This window comes from Lepidochelys olivacea, assembly GCF_965140295.1.
Source record: "Lepidochelys olivacea isolate rLepOli2 genome assembly, chromosome: 1".
NCBI classification, from domain to species: Eukaryota; Metazoa; Chordata; order Testudines; family Cheloniidae; genus Lepidochelys; species Lepidochelys olivacea.
Genome location: NC_140411.1, coordinates 211,631,981 through 211,652,313, shown reverse-complemented (window position 1 = coordinate 211,652,313; position 20,333 = coordinate 211,631,981). Strand labels below are relative to the sequence as shown.

The 20,333-nt window shown below is 47.2% G+C and overlaps 1 long non-coding RNA gene across 1 annotated transcript in view; it reads right to left on the bottom strand.

Moving 5' to 3' along the window:
• Positions 1-14,959, bottom strand: part of LOC311524988 — a 59,033-nt gene extending 44,074 nt beyond the window's left edge. Inside the window, exons 1-2 of the long non-coding RNA XR_014712654.1 lie at positions 13,045-14,959; positions 11,780-11,900 (exon numbers count right to left, since the gene is read on the bottom strand). This is a non-coding gene — a long non-coding RNA (uncharacterized lncRNA). The remainder of the gene's footprint in view (positions 1-11,779; positions 11,901-13,044) is intronic.
• Between the last annotated feature and the right edge of the window lie 5,374 nt (positions 14,960-20,333).

Below are 20,333 nucleotides of genomic sequence, written 5' to 3'. Positions count from 1 at the left end.
TGTTATCTTCCTTCACCACCAGGTTATGAAGTTCCCCTGTTAAACCATTTACAAACTGGCTTTTCACACAGGATTCTCTCACAGCTTCCAACCAGGCACAGACCCCTCTTTGCATGCCCAGTTCCAGATTCAGCCCAGAAGGTTCTGCTTCACTCAAGCCACTTCTCAGCCAGGGTGGGGCAGGGAAAGCCCTGTCGAACAGCCTCCTCAATGCCCTCTGTGCAGCTGTGGTGCAACACAGACAATGACACATATTGTCCACGAATGCCTGCTCACTAGGTTCAGCGGTGGCCTAGAAGAACTGCTTCATGCCCCTGAAGATGCCATTGCTTGGCTAGATGACTATGCACATGCTCAATAAATAATCATGTGATTGGCCTAAAATTCATGAGATTGTTAAAACAATAGTAAATGTTGGGTTCTTTTTATTTTTCTTCTGGTTTTTGAATCTTTCAGGGCATGTCTACACGGCAACTAGACACCTGCTGCTGGCATGTGCCAGCTGACACAGGCTTGCAGGGCTCTGGCTGCGGAGCTGTTTCATTCCAGTGTAGACTTCTGGGTCTGGGCTGGAGCTCAAGCTCTGGGACCTTCCCAGGCTCCAGCCTGAGCCCAAAGTTTACACAGCAATGAAAGAGCTCCACAGCCAGAGCCCTGTGAGGCCGAGTCAGCTGGTGCTTAAAACCCCCCAAGAAAGCTGAGATTCTCACATAATGACACAACTTCAGGAACTGGGGCTTTATGAAAGCACCAAGAGACTGTGATAAAATCATGAGAGTTGGCAGTACTGCATTAGGCTTTGTCATTAGCCTGTCTTTCTGACGTGAGGGGAAGAGTTCATTTGTACCGTAGTTACCAATTCATGTTATGCTTTCAGAAACCACATCTTAGGCTTTTCCTGTAAGAAGTCTGTTTTTAACACACAGCCTGTGGGCACACACTGAGGGCACTCTCCCCCCCGAGATGCCTTGCATGTATATTGAACAGGAGAGGTGGCAGAGTTCAGCCCCACACAAGAGTGCCCTTGAGTCAGAAGAGCTGGCACCCATCACTACACCCTGAGGAGGGGAGGAAATAGCAGCAGTGCTCAATGGTGACTTCCTCTACCCCCCTCCTGGGTTCACAGAAATGTTGCTTTGTGGCCAGTGGGATCAAAGGCAGCCGACAGTTTTAAGGGCCTGATCCAAAGCTGGAGGAAGTCAATGGAAAGACTCTTGTTGACTTTAATGGGGTTTGGATCAGGCCATAAAAGAATTGACATGGAAGTGATCTTTGCCCATCACCAAGATCAGTGAGGCCAAGTCTAAAATCAGACTGCAGGGGATCCAGGGTGTAATGCAGGAGTCTCAAACACAAGGCCCACAGGGTTATTTCCTGCCTGCCGCCAAGCTCCCCTCCTCCTCGCTCTCCCTCCCCCCAACGCGTCGAGTCCCCGCTCATCTCCAGGCGCTTCCTGCCACCAAACAGCTGTTTGGCGGTGCTTAGCACTTTCCAGGAGGGAGGGGGAAGGAGCGGGGAGCCGCGCGCTCAGGGGAGGAGGCGGGGCAGGGGCAGGGATTTGGGGAAGGGGTTGGAATAGGGGTAGGGAGGGGACGGAGTTGGGGTGGGGATTTTGGGGAAGGGGTTGGAATGGGGGCAGGGTCAGGGGCAGGAGGGAGTGTGTGCCAGTGATGCGGCCCTCGGGCCAGTGTACTAGTCCTCATGTGGCTCTCGTGGTGATTCGAGTTTGAGATCCCTGGTGTAATGGAATGTAAAACTGTATTACACTGTTCAGCCACTAGGTGGCACTGAGTGTAAAATACCTTATTTAAGATCCGCTATACCTGGCAGAGCGTTAAGAGATCTTTTGATGAACACATCTAGTGTGAGCTCTGTGACCAGCCCATGTCTGGTGCACAAGAACATGACACAGGGAATCTGAGGACTCTAAGTGTTGCCAAAGCTAGTTTGCCAAACCCTTCCCCAGAACAGGAAGGTGAGAGAGAAGGTGATAGGAGAGTGCTGGTGTCAAGGAAGCTTTTTGAGCAAAGGCCTTATGACTGATTGTTTAAGAGATACTGGCACCCACCATCCACTGAGGAGGCACGTTTCATGGACCCAGTGCCTTTCCACTGGATTGAAGGTGGGATTTTCAAGAGCACCTGGTATATTGGGAGCCTGAATTCCATTCCCTTTTGAAGAGCCTTGCACTCCTAATTCACATGGGCTCTTTTGAAAATCCCACTTTTAACCAGCAAGGAGGGACACGGATCCAAACTTCAGGTCAGATCCTGAGGTTCCTTGAGCATTTCTAGCCCTGTGGTGAGTGACACCTGGTGAAAGTCGAGGAGAGACGCTGTTGCACCTCCCCCTACTAGGAGCAGTGGTTTTGCTTTGTGGGGGCTTTGAGTAGTGCAACAAGGAGGAGGGAACGGGGCAAACAGCAGAGCTTTCCCCCAGTAACAAACTAGGGGCAGTACCAGCTGGATCCCCAATGCACTAGTGCAATGACCTTCTGCATGTCCTAGAAGCCTCCCTCCACCTGACACAAGACGTATGTCCCAATTTTAACCCACCTCTGATCCTGTTCTGATTATGGATAAACAGGGACATCATTTGGAGCCTGCCTGCCCATGGAACCATCTTCTTCGTTATGATCCAGATGGCTGCCCACATAGCTGTAAGGGGACACCCAGGGCTGGGAACAAACTGCAGGAGAAGGTCCCTGGGCACACACAAGGAAACTTTGTACCCACCCTGGTTCCCTTCACACTGCATTTGAAGAACTGGGAACCTTCTGATACATTTTTATGGAAGGTTTCAGAGTAGCAGCCGTGTTAGTCTGTATTCGCAAAAAGAAAAGGAGTACTTGTGGCACCTTAGAGACTAACCAATTTATTTGAGCATAAGCTTTCGTGAGCTATAGCTCACTTCATTGGATGCATACTGTGGAAAGTATCGAAGATCTTTTATACACACAAAGCATGAAAAAATGGGCATTTACCACTACAAAAGGTTTTCTCTCCCCCCACCCCACTCTCCTGCTGGTAATAGCTTATCTAAAATGATCACTCTCCTTACAATGTGTATGATAATCAAGTTGGGCCATTTCCAGCACAAATCCAGGTTTTCTCCCCCCCCACACACACAAACCCACTCTCCTGTTGGTAATAGCTTATCTAAAGTGATCACTCTCCTTACAATGTGCATGATAATCAAGGTGGGCCATTTCCAGCACAAATCCAGGGTTTAACAAGAACGTCTGAGGGGCGGGGGGGGGGGGGGGTAGGAAAAAACAAGGGGAAATAGGTTACCTTGCATTATGACTTAGCCACTCCCAGTCTCTATTCAAGCCTAAGTTAATTGTATCCAATTTGCAAATGAATTCCAATTCAGCAGTCTCTCGCTGGAGTCTGGATTTGAAGTTTTTTTGTTGTAATATCACAACTTTCATGTCTGTAATCGCGTGACCAGAGAGATTGAAGTGTCTCCGACTGGTTTATGAATGTTATAATTCTTGACATCTGATTTGTGTCCATTTATTCTTTTATGTAGAGACTGTCCAGTTTGACCAATGTACATGGCAGAGGGGCATTGCTGGCACATGATGGCATATATCACATTGGTGGATGTGCAGGTGAACGAGCCTCTGATAGTGTGGCTGATGTTATTAGGCCCTGTGATGGTGTCCCCTGATTAGATATGAGGACACAGTTGGCAACGGGCTTTGTTGCAATACAACTACAATACCCACCTGCAGAAGTGAAGAAACAGATTGATAGAGGCAGAAGAGTTCCCAGAAGTCACCTACTACAGGACAGGCCTAACAAAGAAAATAACAGAACGCCACTAGCCATCACCTTCAGCCCCCAACTAAAACCCCTCCAACGCATTATTAAGGATCTACAACCTATCCTGAAGGATGACCCATCACTCTCACAAATCTTGGGAGGCAGGCCAGTCCTTGCCTACAGACAGCCCCCCATCCTGAAGCAAATACTCACCAGCAACCACATACCATACAACAGAACCACTAACCCAGGAACCTATCCTTGCAACAAAGCCCGTTGGGCGGTGGAAGAAGGAGAAAACCTGGATTTGTGCTGGAAATGGCCCAACTTGATTATCATACACATTGTAAGGAGAGTGATCACTTTAGATAAGCTATTACCAGCAGGAGAGTGGGGTGGGAGGAGAGAAAACATTTTGTAGTGGTAAACACCCATTTTTTCATGCTTTGTGTGTATAAAAGATCTTCGATACTTTCCACAGTATGCATCTGATGAAGTGAGCTGTAGCTCACAAAAGCTTATGCTCAAATAAATTGGTTAGTCTCTAAGGTGCCACAAGTACTCCTTTTCATTTTTATGGAAAAATAGGTATGAGTCAGTTTCCCCTCTCCCCTTGTATTGTTACCCACTAGGAGGGACAGGGTTAATTTCTTTTCTGGAAACAAGACAAGCAATGCAGTGTCTAGGTGGAAGTCACCTAAACCATGAATGAACTATCAGGAGCTAATGTTATGGGGTGGGGGTGAGTAATTACGGCAGATCTCTAAGTCTCTAGATCTCAGTCTGCAGAAGTAACACCATGGGCGTGGGGAGGATTCCATATCCTGGTTTTGACTGAGTTCAAGAAGCCCAGCAGACAGAGAACTGAGACTTGTATAAAGTGGCAGCTTGACATGGAGAGGGGTCACTTACTGCAGCCAAGAACTGACATGACACTGTGCCCCAGAGGGACAGACCCTGCTGAAAGGGTTGGAAGGGCTGGGTCTCCATGCAGAAGAGGGGTGACACCTGGTACGAGAGGCAGGCTCCGGCTCATAAGCTGTTTTTTGTTATCCAAAGATGTGTTGTCTGTAATGTTTTTGTTCTGAATAAATACTCTGCTGTATAAAGGCTGGCTGGTCACTGGTTAACCCTGTCATTGCCTTGGAAGCAGCAGGATGGCAGGCTCTGAACTAACCTCAGGCTTGCTAAGGTAATCACAATGAAGAGCAGGAGGAATTACAGTCTAAATCCTTGGTCTGGAAGGAGAGGAATGCAGCTTCCCACCCTAAGATAGGTGACAGCTAGAGGCCTAAGTCCTGAGCAGGGTGCCCTCAAGGAGGCCAGGATGGGGTCAGAGGTGCTGTTACCTCAGGAACTGTGACCTCCTCACTATGCAATCCCTTGTGATCCTGTTCTTCTCACTGTGTGCTCCTGCTGGTCTTTTTCTCTTCATGCATGACTCCCTGTGGTCTCAGTCTGGTCCTTGAATGACTGTGCACCATCTTCCCTGCATTCACCAGTCTGTGTAGCTATCTGGGGCCAATATGTGTTGTGGTTTCTAGGCAGCAATTGTGCATAAGCTGCTGAAATCACAGCATTGTTGCATTGTGTCCTGGGATGAGGTCAGTCAGAGACATGAAAGTCCCAGCTGAGCTGAGTTTTGATCTGCTCAGCCAGCCCCATCTGGATCCTCTGTTGCTTGGTTATTGGTTTCAGAACAAGACATGCAGCTGTCCAGAGAAGCAGGATGGTCTAATGGTTAGAGCAAGGGCCTAGGAGCTAGAACTCCTGGGTTCTATTCCTGGCTCTGCTGTTGATTCAGTCTTTGGGTGGGTCCCTTTTCTCTCTGTTTCAGTTTTCCTCTCTGTGAAATGGAGCTAATAATACGGACCCTTTGGCCTTCCTTGGTAAAGTGCTCTGAGTCCCTGTGACAGGATGCCGTGCTGGAACATGTTGGAGAGTTAGTAACTGGCGCGGCTGACATGGCGATGTGTTGCTGTTCGCCAGCCCCTGCTGCTCCCCAGAGATGTGTGAGGGGGTGAAACATCTCCCCATGGGGGACAATTAGATTGTCACCTCCATGCTGACAATTTTCAAGCATTCACACATTTTTGGAAACAACAATTCCCAGGCACATGCAGTTAATAAAGATCGAGGCACATTGTTTGTAGGAACTGGGGATTCAGGGATCCACCGTGGCGTCCTGGCCAAGCCCAGCGCTGCAAATTCCATTCCATGTATGCTGAGATTTCCATTGGCTATAGGATTCTTCATGTCCTGCCCAGTCAACCAGCTGTTGTGTCCGAGGCCGGGGCGGGGTGTGGGGGGAAGCGATCTCTTTGTATCCCATCTCCACAGGATTGAGAAGCTTAATTAATGGCCATCTACGCTGGTAAACTCAACGTGCTTTGAATTCTTTTTCATTTTCAATAACCCACATGGGACTCAGCTAGGCCAGCTGGTCAGAATGAGGCATGGCTTCTTTTAAGTGGGTTTTGGAAAATAAAATGTCCAGCCCATAGGACTGCCTGGGACAGGAGATGCCATTGTCTTTATAGAGTTCAGCTGCACAGGCATCATCTCAGAGACCTTTTATTTTTCACCCTTTTTGGGTGGGGATGGAGCATCTCTCTGTGTCTGGGCCGGGCAGAGCAGAATAAGAATGGAACGCTTGGTTAGCTGTGGGGGCACAGACTGGCTGGGGCATGTGGACAATGGCGCGGTCAAGGGGCAGTTTATTTTTGGTTAAAAGTAACTTAATAAGATGTGCACCTTTGAAATTTATGGCTGAGGTACTACCTGGGACTCAGGAGATCTGAGTTCTCCAGATGTTAGTGGGATTTTAAATTTCATCTGAATTTCAGTCCACCAAAAAATTTGGGATTCTCATTTCAAGGGGCCTTGGCCATGGGTCCAAAGGACTTTGGTCCCCTAAATCCCCTGATGGAGATCAGCCTCCATTCCAGCTCAGGACAAAGCTCTCTGCTGTTGAATGTCAAGCTCCATTGCCAGAGGTGATTCTTCACATCTAGTTGGGAATCATTAAGAAAGGGATAGATAATAAGACAGAAAATATCATATTGCCTCTATATAAATCCATGGTACACCCACATCTTGAATACCGCATGCAGATGTGGTCACCCCATCTCAAAAAAGATATATCAGACTTGGAAAAGGTTCAGAAAAGGGCAACAAAAACTATTAGGTGTATGGAACGGCTTCCATTTGAGGAGAGATTAATAAGACTGGGATATTTCAGTTTGGAAAAAAGCCAACTAAGGGGGGATATGATAGAGGGCTATAAAATCATGACTGGTGTGGAGAAAGTAAATAAGGAAGTGTTCTTTACTCCTTCTCATAACACAAAGCCTAGGGGTCATTAAATGAAATTAATAGGTAGTAGGTTTAAAACAAACAAAAGGAAGTATTTTTTCATACAACGCACAGTCAACCCGTGGAACTCCTTGCCAGAGGATGTTGTGAAGGCCAAGACTATAACAGGGTTCAAAAAAGACTTAGCTAAGTTCATGGAGGATAGGTCCATCAATGGCTATTAGCCAGGATGGGCAGGGATGGTGTCCCTAGTCTCTGTTTGCCAAAAGCTGGGAATGGGCAACAGGGGATGCATCACTTGATGATTACCTGTTCTGCTCCTTCCCTCTGGGGCACCTGGCATTGGCCACTGTTGGAAGACAGGATACTGGGCTAGATGGACCTTTGGTCTGACCCACTATGGCCATTCTTATGTTCTAGTATATGTAGGTGGGGAGGGTTATTCCCAATATAGCTCTCTGTGTGTGCGTGTGTTTGTGAATGGGGCTGACTGTCCATACTTATTTGCAAGGGATGAGTGGTGATTGGCCCTATCCATTATGTGTGGAGTGTGGGTGAAGGGAATCTGTGCAGGTACAGGCAGAAGATACACGGAATCCCGCAGCCTCAACACAGGAAGAGGGCTGGCACTTCTTCTCCACATTGAATTAGCGGCTGATGTTGCCAAAGCTGGAGTTGCATGAACTCAGTTGTGTGAGACGCACCATATGGTTATCACAATGTACTACACAGACATATCGCTGTCCAAACACAAGAGGGTTCAGAGCAGGGCTTGAGCAACTTGGGGCAACAGAAATGAGAGGCCAAGTCTTTCACACTGAGGCCACCAGTTCAGATCTGGTCTGTGACCAATTTTGTTATCATTTGGTGGTTGTTCGGTGTCCAGTGTGAAATGAGTTGTTGGTCTTAGTCCTTTTCCTTGTGGCCTCCTGCCTGTATTACACAAACTGCCACAACAGGATTAAGTACTTCCTTTGGGGACAGTCTCTGCAGAAAGACAGAGGGCTGATGGGCCACAAAGACCAAACTATCCTCCTACCCCTCTCAGAGGTGCTTTAGGGTCAGAGATGAGGCAAGGAGCAGAAGCAGGAAGGAGAAACATGGGGCCTAATTCTCCAGGCTGTCAATGTGGCTCACTCCCAAGCCATTTGCCAGCTCTGGTGCTGCCATCAGTGAAGTGAGAGCTCATGGGCCTTGAACCTGGGCCCATGAGGCCCCAGGCTGTGCTCAGACCACGACCAACACCCAGCAGCTCACTTGAGTAACCAGAGAAGGGAATCAATGAAGTGCTAGGTCACAGAGGGCCCCGCCCCTGAAGCTCCTGATTGGAGGAAACATCATAGAATTATAGAATATCGGGGTTGGAAGGGACCTCAGGAGGTCATCTAGTCCAACTCCCTGCTCAAAGCAGGACCAATCCCCAATTTTTGCCCCCACATCCCTAAATGGCCCCCTCAAGGGTTGAGCTCACAACCCTGGGTTTAGCAGGCCAATGCTCAAACCATTGAGCTATCCCTCCCCCACCGTCCAGCACCCCTGATTAGCTGTGGAGCTCTATATAAACCAGGAAGTTCCACAGGAAGTTCTCTGAGCAACTAGAGGATTCTCTGGCTGACTGTTTCTACTCACCTGATTCCTGCCTGCTCTTGGTTCCTGTCCTCCTGTCACAGACTCCCATCTATTCCCAGTTCCTGCTGTCCTGCCTTACTCCAGGTCTCTTCTCCTACGCCTTACTCGTGACACTGTCTCCAGCTCTGACCCCTGGCTTGGCATCTAATTCTGTCTCTGATGCTGTTTTTGGATCTGACCTTTGGCTCTGATGACTAGAATTGACTCCTGCCCTCACTACTAGGCCTGACCACCCATGTCCCAGTCACTGCAGGTTTACCTGTTCAGCAGGTTGTATTTGCAGATAAAGGTGAAAGCAAATCCAGCAGAATAATCATTCCACATGATGGCACCGGAAGTAGATGGGATGAAAACGTTTTAGATGATCAACAATAATAAAGAGTGCTTGACAGGGCTAGCCCATGACTATGGGTCTTGCTCCAGGAAGAGATCAGAGTGACCATGGACCTCAGTGCTTTGGAATGAAATGTAAACCCCATTTCTTTGACTTTGCTTTCCCTCAGTAACTCCCCCAGCATAATGTATTTCAAACCAAACCAAAATTCAAGAAGTCCTACAGCACCAGGAAGGGGAGAGGGACCTTCAATGCAATAGATGTATCTGATGCTCTGACACCGAGGTGATGGTTCTGGTGTGAGTAGACTGATGCAGATCCCTGCTCAGTTCTGACCCCATGTCTCCTCTCATATGCTCACACCATGCCCTGAACAGGCTGCATTTAAAACTCAGTTCACTCAAGAACTATTCTTTAAGGGAAGATAACTTTGGGCATCTCCTCTTTCCTTGATAGAATTGAGAGTGGCTCTCTGGTTAGCTAATGACAAGAGGAAAGGAAGCTGACAGTTTTGGACAAATAATGAGGGGAAAAAAAATCTCTGAATATGCACAGCTCCCCGTTCTGTGCCCAGTTACACAAGCATGCCTGCTACTGAAGTCAACAGGAGACACATTTGTTGGGCAAAGTTGGGTTGCTAATGGGTAATGGAATCATGAGCCATAGGCAGCACTGGAAAGTTTATGAAATATTCAGAAACAAAATATGTTGTTCAAATGAGTTATGGTTGCTCTCATCAATCAAGCCATAAAAAAGTAGGACATACAAAGTTAAGAATTAAAAGTCAACTACAATTTCTAATTGACTTAAGAATTACAAAAATTTAGAAATCTAGCAGTACAAAATTAGTGAGAGATGGGAATGCAGCGTGTGTGGATTTCAATAACGCATCAGATGTGGTGTCTCATAAAATCTTACTAAAAATTCATTCAGATTGGCTTGGATAAAAGCATTAATTAATGTTTGTAAAACACTTTTGAAAGCAAAATGCTATACACATTATTATTAATTGGTATTACTAATATGAACTGAAAACTGGCTGCTGGTCCAAAAACAAAGGTTAACAATAATGTATTGGGAAAGGGAGAAGTATATGGTAGGGTATTGGAAGCAGTTTTTGGAACCAGGTCTTGCTTAAGATCTTCATTCTTGCTTAAGATCTTCACCCTTGCTTAAGGTCTTCATTAAGATCTTAAATAATAATAATTAATAGTAGATTAAATGTTCAGATGATACTAAGCTCCCTTCCAGGATTCAACTTGGAAAAATACATGTCATATAAGTGGGGACAAACCTATTAGAAACAGAGATAGTCACTGGGAGTGAAAAGCCTGAGACGCAGTAACTAATAGCAAGGGGTGATAGTGGCCAGTAAATTAGGCATGAGTTTGCCAGGCGATACAACTACAAAAAGAGCCTGTCCACGTTTGGGCTATGTATGGAGAACCATCATATTGTAGAACAGGGAGGTAACCGTCCTTGTCTAAATGGCTCTTTGCAGTTCTGGGGACCTCATTCTTAGAAATATTTTGACAAACAGAAGAAAAGAAAGGAAAGAATAATTAAAATGATCAAGAGGCTGGGAAGAATGGTTTACAAGGAAAGATTAAAAGAGTTGCATCTGTCTAGCTTGACTAATGGATGACTAAGGAAGGCATGGTAACACTAAGGAGGAATGGGGTGGGGGAAGCTTGCTCTGCTTCTTCCCAGCATGTTGATAAATAGACATTTAGGCTGACATTTTTCACCAGCCTCAAATTCACATATATAAATTTGGAAAGTTAGGTACAGGGAGTATTTCCTTAGGTGGCTGGGTAAGGCAGTGCTTTTAGTACCTTAAATAAATCATGAGCTCCAATCCAGTAAGCTTTCCCAGAGTGATAGTCCTGGAGTTTCCCCCTCAGAATGAAAATAAAGTTGTTTTCTTCTGCCGTGTGGATGGAGGCCAAGTGGGCATTCTGCAAATATGCCTGGCAAAATGCCTGAAACAAATCCCCAAGGAGAGACCGAACAGTTTGTCTCATAAGGCCATGCTCACCCATGGTCACATAAGGAGAAGAGAGGCCACAATCACACACAGTCAGGCAAGGCTTGCGGTCCTTATGGTCTCAATCCAGCACTCATGCATGGATTCACATGGAGACTTAAGGGCACAGACAAATGACAGGCTTTCCTGAAGCCCTAGAAGGTCACATGAAGCCATGGTTTTTTATGGCTTTTTTTATCCCACATAGCCCAGGTTGTGTGGGTCCACACTCCCATATGATGACATAGATCACCTGAGACCATATCCCCAGACAATGGCAGTTGTGCATGCACACAGTTATACAAGCTCACGGAGAGGCCACACTACCATAGAATTACACCAAGTTACACCAGGGTAGGCCACTGAATGGTTCATTACATTAATCCTATATGTTGACCTGAGGATGTTTGGGCCCAGTTTGTTCGGAGTATAACAACAAGGCATCCACACCAGGAGACTGCAGGAGGGAAATGGTTTCCAAAGGACAAGGTGAAAAGCGACAGCGAGGGTCTTCTTTGCTAACTTTAAAGGTCTAGTATGACACCAGAGAGGTCACGCTTTCATCTTTAGTCCAACAACAGGAATCTTGGCAAAGCCGACTGACAAAGCATAAAATCTCTTTCTCTACTTCTCTCACCCCCTCTGTGCCCCTCTCCCTCTACATTTGAGACATACAGTGGATATGGCTCAGGATACGATGCTTACCTCTGCTTTGGCCAGCGCTTTGGTTGCATCACTGCTCCGTAGTAGGCACTTTGGTACTGCACCCAGCCCTCATCACAAGACCCTTGGACACACAAGTAGTTCTCTCTGGAACTGGCACCTGCTTTAAATTCAAGAAACACAGAGGAGAAAGATGTCTTTATCTGTCATGTCTGCTCATTGTCTGAGTAACAGAGAGAACGGAGGTTTACATTGTCCTGAACTGTGATGTGACAGAAAAAGTGCTAGAGAAAAAACATAGTTGTGTATGTCTCCTATTACAGTACACTAAGGCATTAGGGTGACATACTGAGCAGTACAGCTATGTGAGAACTGTAAAAAAAAATTCTCTAGACTATTTTCCTATTTTTGATCACATTTTTTTTATTTCATTCCTTTTGTGTTTGTTTCCCATGAAGAGTCCGGCAAGTTGAGAGTACCAGAAATGTCTTGTTTAAGGTAATATTGGAGAATATTCCTGGAATGTGGATTTTGAGTCATAAACACAAACACAGTAGAAACCTTATTGCAAGAGTCTGGCTCATTCAAACAGGAAACACAAACATCACGGGGTCTATGTTTGACAAACAAAACAAACTGAACTGCTCTCACAAAAGTATCTGACCAAGGAGGATTCAGAGAAAGTATCTGGCGCATAAATTTGAACAATTAATTAAATTAAGAAAATTGCAATCTGTTCATAGACAATTTGGGAATAGAAAAAGAGATGACATTAATCAAATATAGTATTTGGCACCAATTATTTATTCAGTTCTATTGACAAGCAACAGCCCTGGTGACTCAGATCCTTTATTCACTCCCAGAACAGGCACAGCTCACAGTGGGTAATGCAAGATTCCCACACAAACTTCTCAGTTTGCCTTGCTGTGGCATGGAGAGACCACTTTTATGTTCCTGAGGGGTATTCAATGTGGAGTTCTACCAAGGCTGTAAACAAGTGGCCAGTTACTGCCAGCCATGGCCCCGCTCCTACAAGGAACTCCATGTGAGCAGGCCCCTGTGCCTGCTCAGAGCCTCACTGAAATCAATGGGGATCTGGAAGAGTGCAGGAGCCCACAGGCATATGGAGCTCCTTCCAGGAGTGGGACTTATGATGGTGGGATTTGTAATGCAGACACCTGTCCCACTAGGAACTGGACTGAGACCTCCTTCCCCATGGAATTCCATAGGTCGCGTTTAAAAAACAGAGTTTTGGAGTTAAAATCATGATGTGTTAATTAACAGAAGAATGATAGACCCTAACCCACCTGTGATGATGAAGGTGAAGAATAAAAGGCACAGCAGAGACATCAGGCACTTCATCTCTGGAGGAAGGGAAGACACATGATGGAAGTTGTCAGACACATCTGAACACAACTGTTCACAATGGTTTATTCCTAATTCCTAGATTCCAAGATCAGAAGGGAACAATGTGATCATCGAGTCCGACCCCCTATACAGCACAGGCAATAGAACTGCCCCAAAGTAATTCCTTGAGCAGATCTTTTAGAAAAAAGTCCAATCTTGTCAGTGATGGAGAATCCACCATGACCCTTGGTAAACTGTTCCAATGGTTAATGACCCTGTTAAAAAAACCTGCACCTTATTTCCAGTCTGAATTTATCTAGCTTCAACTTCCAGCCATTGGATCATGTTTTACCTTTGTCTGCTAGACTAAAAAGCCCTTTATCAAATATTTGTTCCCCATGTAAGTACTTACAGATTGTGATCAAGTCACCCTTAATCTTCTTTTTGTTAAGCTAAATAGAATGAGCTCCTTGAGCATTATTTCTAATTCTTTAAACATTCTTGCGGCTCTTCTCTGAACCCTCTCCAATTTATCAACATCCTTCTTGACTTGTAGACACCAGAACTGGACACACTATTCGAGCACTGGTTGCACCAGTAGAACAACCTTTCTACTCTACTCCTACTTGAGAGTCCCCTGTTTATGCATCCCAGGATCGTATTCGCTCTTTTGGCCACCACATCACACTGGGAGCTCATCTTCAGCTGACTATCCCCCATGAGCCCAAATCTTCTTCAGAGTCACTGCTTCCCAGGATAGAGTCCCCCATCCTGAGCCCCCAACCGGAGCCTGAAATACAACCTACTGCACCAGCGGAGAGTGGTTCACAGCCGACGGAGACATCCCCATCACCAATATCACTTCCAGTGGGACCAAGCCCCAGTCCACAACCCAGCGAGGAACTGATGTCTCCAGCATCAAGGGAGCAGGTCCAGGCAGAGCAGAAAGCAGATGAAAGCCTCAAGGGAGCTTGGACGGCAGCATGGAGCGACCCACTGCCTCTGAGCTCTTCTAATAGGTCCAGGTTTGTTGTAGAAGGAGGACTCTTATACAAGGAGACTCCTTCTGGTGGGCACAAGGAGGACTGACATCCTCAGAGATAGTTGGTCGTTCCAACTAAGTATAGGGAAAAGCTCTTGAGCTCAGCCCACGATCACCCTAGTGGCCATGCTGGGGTGAATAGGAACAAAGACTGTTTGGGAAGTCATTCCACTGGGAGGGAATGGCAAGGACATTTCTACCTGTGTCTGGACTTGTGAGGTGTGCCAGAGCGTGGGAAAGCCCCAAGACCAGGCCAAGGCCCCTCTCCAGCCAGTCCGCATCATTGAGCTTCCCTTTCAGCGAGTAGCTGTGGATATTCTGGGTCCTTTCCCTAAGAAGACACCCAGAGGAAAGCTGTACATACTGACTTTCATGGATTTTGCCACCCGATGGCTGGAAGCAGTAGCTCTAAGCAACACCAGGCTAAAAGCGTGAGCCAGGCATTGACAGACATTTTTGCCAGGGTAGGTTCGCCCTCAGACATCCTTATGGATTCGGGAACTAATTTCCTGACAGGGACCATGAGACATCTTTGGGAAGCTCACAGGGTAAACCACTTGATTGCCACCCCTTAACACCATCAAACAAATGGCCTAGAGAAGAAGTTTAATGGAACTCTGTGGGCCATGATACGTAAATTTGTGAATAAGCACTCCAATGATTGGGACCTGGTGTTGCAGCAGTTGCTCTTTGCCTACAGGGCTGTACACACATCCCAGTTTGGGATGTTCACCCTTTGAACTTGTTTATGGCCACGAAGTTAAGGGGCCATTACAGTTGGTGAAGCAGCAATGGGAGGGGGTCACATCTTCTCCAAGAACTAACATTTTGGATTTTGTAACCAACCTGCAAAACACCCTCAAAGACTCTCTAGCCCTTGCTCGAGAAAACCTACAGGATGCTCAATAAGAGCAAAAGGCCTGGTATGATGAACATGCCAGAGAGCGTTCCTTCAGAGTAGGTGACCAAGTCATGGTTCTGAAAGCACTCCAGGCCAATAAGATGGAAGCGTCATGGGAGGGGCCATTTATGGTCCGAGAGCGCCTGGGAGCTGTTAATTACCTCATAGCGTTCCCAGGTCCTACCCTAAAACCTAAAGTATTTCATGTTAATTCTCTAAAGTCCATTTATTCCCAAGAAATCAAGGTTCTCCAGTATACAGCCTAGGAGAGAGAGACGACGCTGAGTGGCCTGAAGGATTCTACTATGAAGGGAAAAGCAACAGTGGCGTAGAAGAGATGAGCCTTTCCATAACCCTTGGGCATAAGCAGTGACAGCAAATCCAGGAGCTGTGCACCAGCTTTCCATCAATGTTTTCAGCCACCCCAGGATGAACAGAATGGGCGTATCACTCCATTGACACAGGTGATGCTCGCCCAATTAGAGCCCAACCCCACTGGACGGCTCCTCAAGCCAAAACCATGATAAAAAGGGAGATCCAGGACATGTTACTGATGGGTGTCATCCACTCCTCTGAGAGTGCATGGACCTCTCCAGTGGTTCTGGTTCCCAAACCAGATGGGGAAATACACTTTTGCGTGGTCTACTGTCACCTAAATGCTGTAACTTACCCAGAGAACTATCCAATGCCATGCACAGAGGAGCTATTGGAGAAACTGGGACATGCCCAATTCATCTCCACCTTAAACTTAACTAAGAGGTACTGGCAAGTGCCGCTAGATAACCCATCCAAGAAAAGGTCAGGCTTCATCACCCATGTAGGGCTGTATGAATTGAATGTGCTCCCTTTCCGACTGAGAAATGCAGCTGCCATCTTCCAGAGACTGGTAGATAACCTTCTGGCTGGTTTTGTGGAATTTGCAGTCACCTACCTTAACGATGTGGCTATATTCTCAGATTCATGGGCAGAACACCTGGAACACCTCCAAGCTGTCTTCCAGCGCATAAGGGAGGCAGGATTAACTGTGAAGGCCAAAAAAGTCACATTGGCCTAAACAGAGTAATGTACCTTGGACACCAGGTGGGTCAAGGAACTATCAACCCCCTACAGGCTAAAGTAAATGCGATCCAAAATTGGCCTATCCATAAGTCAAAGAAGCAGGTCCAATCCTTCTTGGGCTTGGCTGGGTATTACAGATGATTTGTAGCACACTACAGCCAAATTGCCACCCCACTGACCGACCTAACCAGAAAAAAACAGCCAAATGCAGTTCAGTGGACTGAAAAGTGTCAGAAAGCCTTTAAGCAGCTTAAGGCAGCCCTTAGGTCTGACCCCGTACTAAGGGCCCCGGATTTTGACCAACCTTTTGTTGTAACCACAGATGCATCTGAGTGTGGTGTAGGAGGAGTTTTAATGCAGGAAGGACAACAAGTACTCCTTTTCTTTTTAGTATTAGATGAGAAACCCACGGATCACCACACTTGCCTCCAGAGATCCAGCAACCACCCAGGCAAACCGAGAAATCTGATCTACAGCCAGGCATTCAGATACCACAGAATATTTTCTGAAATGAAAGTCTGGGATACACACCTAAACACTCTTAACACCATCTTCACTAAACAAGGACATGCCACCAGAGATGTAGATCACACCATGGAAAAGGCCACCCAAATACCCAGGGAGAACCTGCTTCAATACAGAAAACAAAACAAAAAAACACTGACCACACATCCCTAGTTGTCATCAATCATCCCACACTGGAAACCATACACGGGACATCATCAAGGTACAGCCCATAATTGGTGGGGACCACATCCTGAAAAATCTTTCCTGAGTCCCTCTTCTGGCCTTGAAACAACCCCTCCAACCTCAACAACCTCGTCATCAGAAGCCAGCTCCCTACAGACTAGGACACACCAATTCACAGCAGCACCAGACCCTGCCGGAACAACAGATGCAAAACCTGCAGACACAGCTCCACTGTTACAATGATCAATATCACCCCCACAACACACCTTTTAAGACTAATGTGTCCTACGCATGCCTGTCACAGCATGTGGTGTACCTCATCCAGTGCATTAAATGTGCCAATAACAACTATGTGGGTGAAAGCAGATAATCACTATTCTCTTGAATGAACTCACACAGAAAAACGATAATAGACAAAGCCACCAGATCACCTGTAGGCAAACACTTTTAACAAAGCGATCGCTCCATATCTGATCTTTCAATACCCGTTGTCAAAGGAAATATGCACAACACCTTCAAATGAAAAGCCTGGGAACTTAAATTTATAATGTGTTAGACGCTAAAAACCATGGATTTAACAGGGACACTTGTTTCATGGCTAGTGTGGTGGGGCGGTGCCCCACCCACAGGCTAGATTGGGCTGCAACAGGCCAGAGTGGCTGCATGGAGCAGCAGCCAATCAGAGAGTGCCTGTGGGGGAGGCAATCAGTGCCCAGGATAGGGCAGCCAATCAGGGCCAGGCTAGGCTCTATATAAAAGCTTTCCAGGAAAGGAGCAGGGAGTCTCTCCCAGACCTTCAAGGGAGAAGGTCTGTCTCCTGAGGGAAGGAGACCAGCGGGCAGGGCAGGGCAGGGCAGGGCAGGGCAGGGCAGGGCAGGGCAGGCTTGGGGGAGCAGAGGAGAGCTCCAGCCTGATACCTGCCACGCTGCAGGCCCTAAGGAAAGGGCCTAAATGGTGCAAGGGGTCTGAGGGGAAGGGACCCAGGGAAAATGGACAGAAGAGGGGAGTGAAGGAGGGTATGGAGGCTGTCACTAGAGGGTCCCTGGATTGGGGTCCAGAGTAGTGGGCAGGCCTGGGTCCCCCCCTTGTACTACACCTGGCTGAAGAGGAGTGTGGCCTGATCCAGGCTGTGGCTGGGCCCTGCTATGACGGGGCTAGACTCTGAGGCTGCAGCCGGCCACTGCAGCAGGTGCAGATGGTGGACTGCTGATAACACCAAACTCCTACGCAGGTGGTGTCGGAGAGAAGGCTTTGGATTCTTTGACCATGGGATGGTGTTCCAAGAAGGAGGAGTGCTAGGCAGAGATGGGCTCCGCCTAACAAAGAGAGGGAAGAGCATCTTCGCAAGCAGGCTGGCTAACCTAGTGAGGAGGGCTTTAAAGTAGGTTCGCCGGGGGAAGGAGACCAAAGCCCTGAGGTAAGTGGAGAAGTGGGATACCGGGAGGAAACACGAGCAGGAGCGCGCAAAGGGGAGGGCTCCTGCCTCATACTGAGAAAGAGGGACAATCAGCGGGTTATCTTAAGTGCCTGTACACAAATGCAAGAAGCCTGGGAAACAAGCAGGGAGAACTGCAAGTCCTGGCACAGTCAAGGAATTGTGATGTGATTGAATAACAGAGACTTGGTGGGATAACTCACATGACTGGGGTACTGTCATAGATGGATATAAGCTGTTCAGGAAGGACAGGCAGGGCAGAAAAGGTGGGGGAGTTGCACTGTATGTAAGAGAGCAGTATGACTGCTCAGAGTTCAAGTATGAAACTGCAGAAAAACCTGAGAGTCTCTGGATTAAGTTTAGAAGTGTGAGCAACAAGGGTGATGTCTACTATAGACCACCAGACCAGGGGGACGAGGTGGATGAGGCTTTCTTCTGGCAACTCGCAGAAGTTACTAGATCGCACACCCTGGTTCTCATGATGGACTTCAATCATCCTGATATCTGCTGGGAGAGCAATACAGCGGTGCACAGACAATCCAGGAAGTTTTTGGAAAATGTAGGGGACAATTTCCTGGTGCGAGTGCTGGAGGAACCAACTAGGGGCAGAGCTCTTCTTGACCTGCTGCTCACAAACAGGGAAGAATTAGCAGGGGAAGCAAAGGTGGATGGGAACCTGGGAGGCAGTGACCAGGAGATGGTCGAGTTCAGGATCCTGACACAAGGAAGAAAGGAAAGCAGAAGAATACGGACCCAAAGCAGACATTGACTCCCTCAGGGAACTGATGGGCAAGATCCCCTGGGAGAATAACATGAGGGGAAAAGGAGTCCAGGAGAGCTGGCTGTATTTTAAAGAATCCTTATTGAGGTTACAGGAACAAACCATCCCAACGTGTAGAAAGAATAGTAAATATGGCAGGCGACCAGCTTGGCTTAACAGTGAAATCCTGAAGCACTGAATGAGGGAGGCAACCTAGTGACAGAGGATGTGGAAAAAGCTAATGTACTCAATGCTTTTTTTTGCTTCTGTCTTCATGAACAAGGTCAGCTCCCAGACTACTGCACTGGGCAGCACAGCATGGGGAGGAGGTGACCAGCCCTCTGTGGAGAAAGAAGTGGTTCGGGACTATTTAGAGAAGCTGGATGTGCACAAGTCCACGGGGCTGGATGCATTGCATCCGAGAGTGCTAAAGGAGTTGGCGGGTGTGATTGCAGAGCCATTGGCCATTATCTTCGAAAACTCATGGCGATCCGGGGAAGTCCTGGATGACTGGAAAAAGGCTAATGTAGTGCCCATCTTTAAAAAAGGGAAGAAGGAGGATCCGGGGAACTACAGGCCAGTCAGCCTCACCTCAGTCCCTGGAGAAATCATGGAGCAGGTCCTCAAGGAATCAATTCTGAAGCACTTAGAGAAGAGGAAAGTGATCAGGAACAGTCAGCATGGATTCACCAAGGGCAAGTCATGCCTGACTAATCTAATTGCCTTATATGATAAGATAACTGCCTCTGTGGATGAGGGGAAAGCAGTGGACGTGTTGTTCCTTGACTTTAGCAAAGCTTTTGACACTGTCTCCCACAGTATTCTTGCCAGCAAGTTAAAGACGTATGGGCTGGATGGATGGACTATAAGGTGGATAGAAAGCTGGCTAGATTGTCGGGCTCAACGGGTAGAGATCAATGGCTCCATGTCTAGTTGGCAGCCGGTATCAAGTGGAGTGCCCCAAGGGTCGGTCCTGGGTCCGGTTTTGTTCAATATCTTCATAAATGATCTGGAGGATGGTGTGGATTGCACCCTCAGCAAGTTTGCAGATGACCCTAAACTGGGAGGAGAGGTAGATATGCTGGAGGATAGGGATAGGATACAGAGGGACCTAGACAAATTGGAGGACTGGGCCAAAAGAAATCTGATGAGGTTGAACAAGCAGAAGTGCAGAGTCCTGCACTTAGGATGGAAGAATCCAATGCACCGCTACAGACTAGGGACCGAATGGCTAGGCAGAAAAGGACCTAGGGGTTACAGTAGACGAGAAGCTGGATATGAGTCAACAGTGTGCCCTTGTTGCCAAGAAGCCTAATGGCATTTTGGGATGTATAAGTAGGGCATTGCCAGCAGATTGAGGGA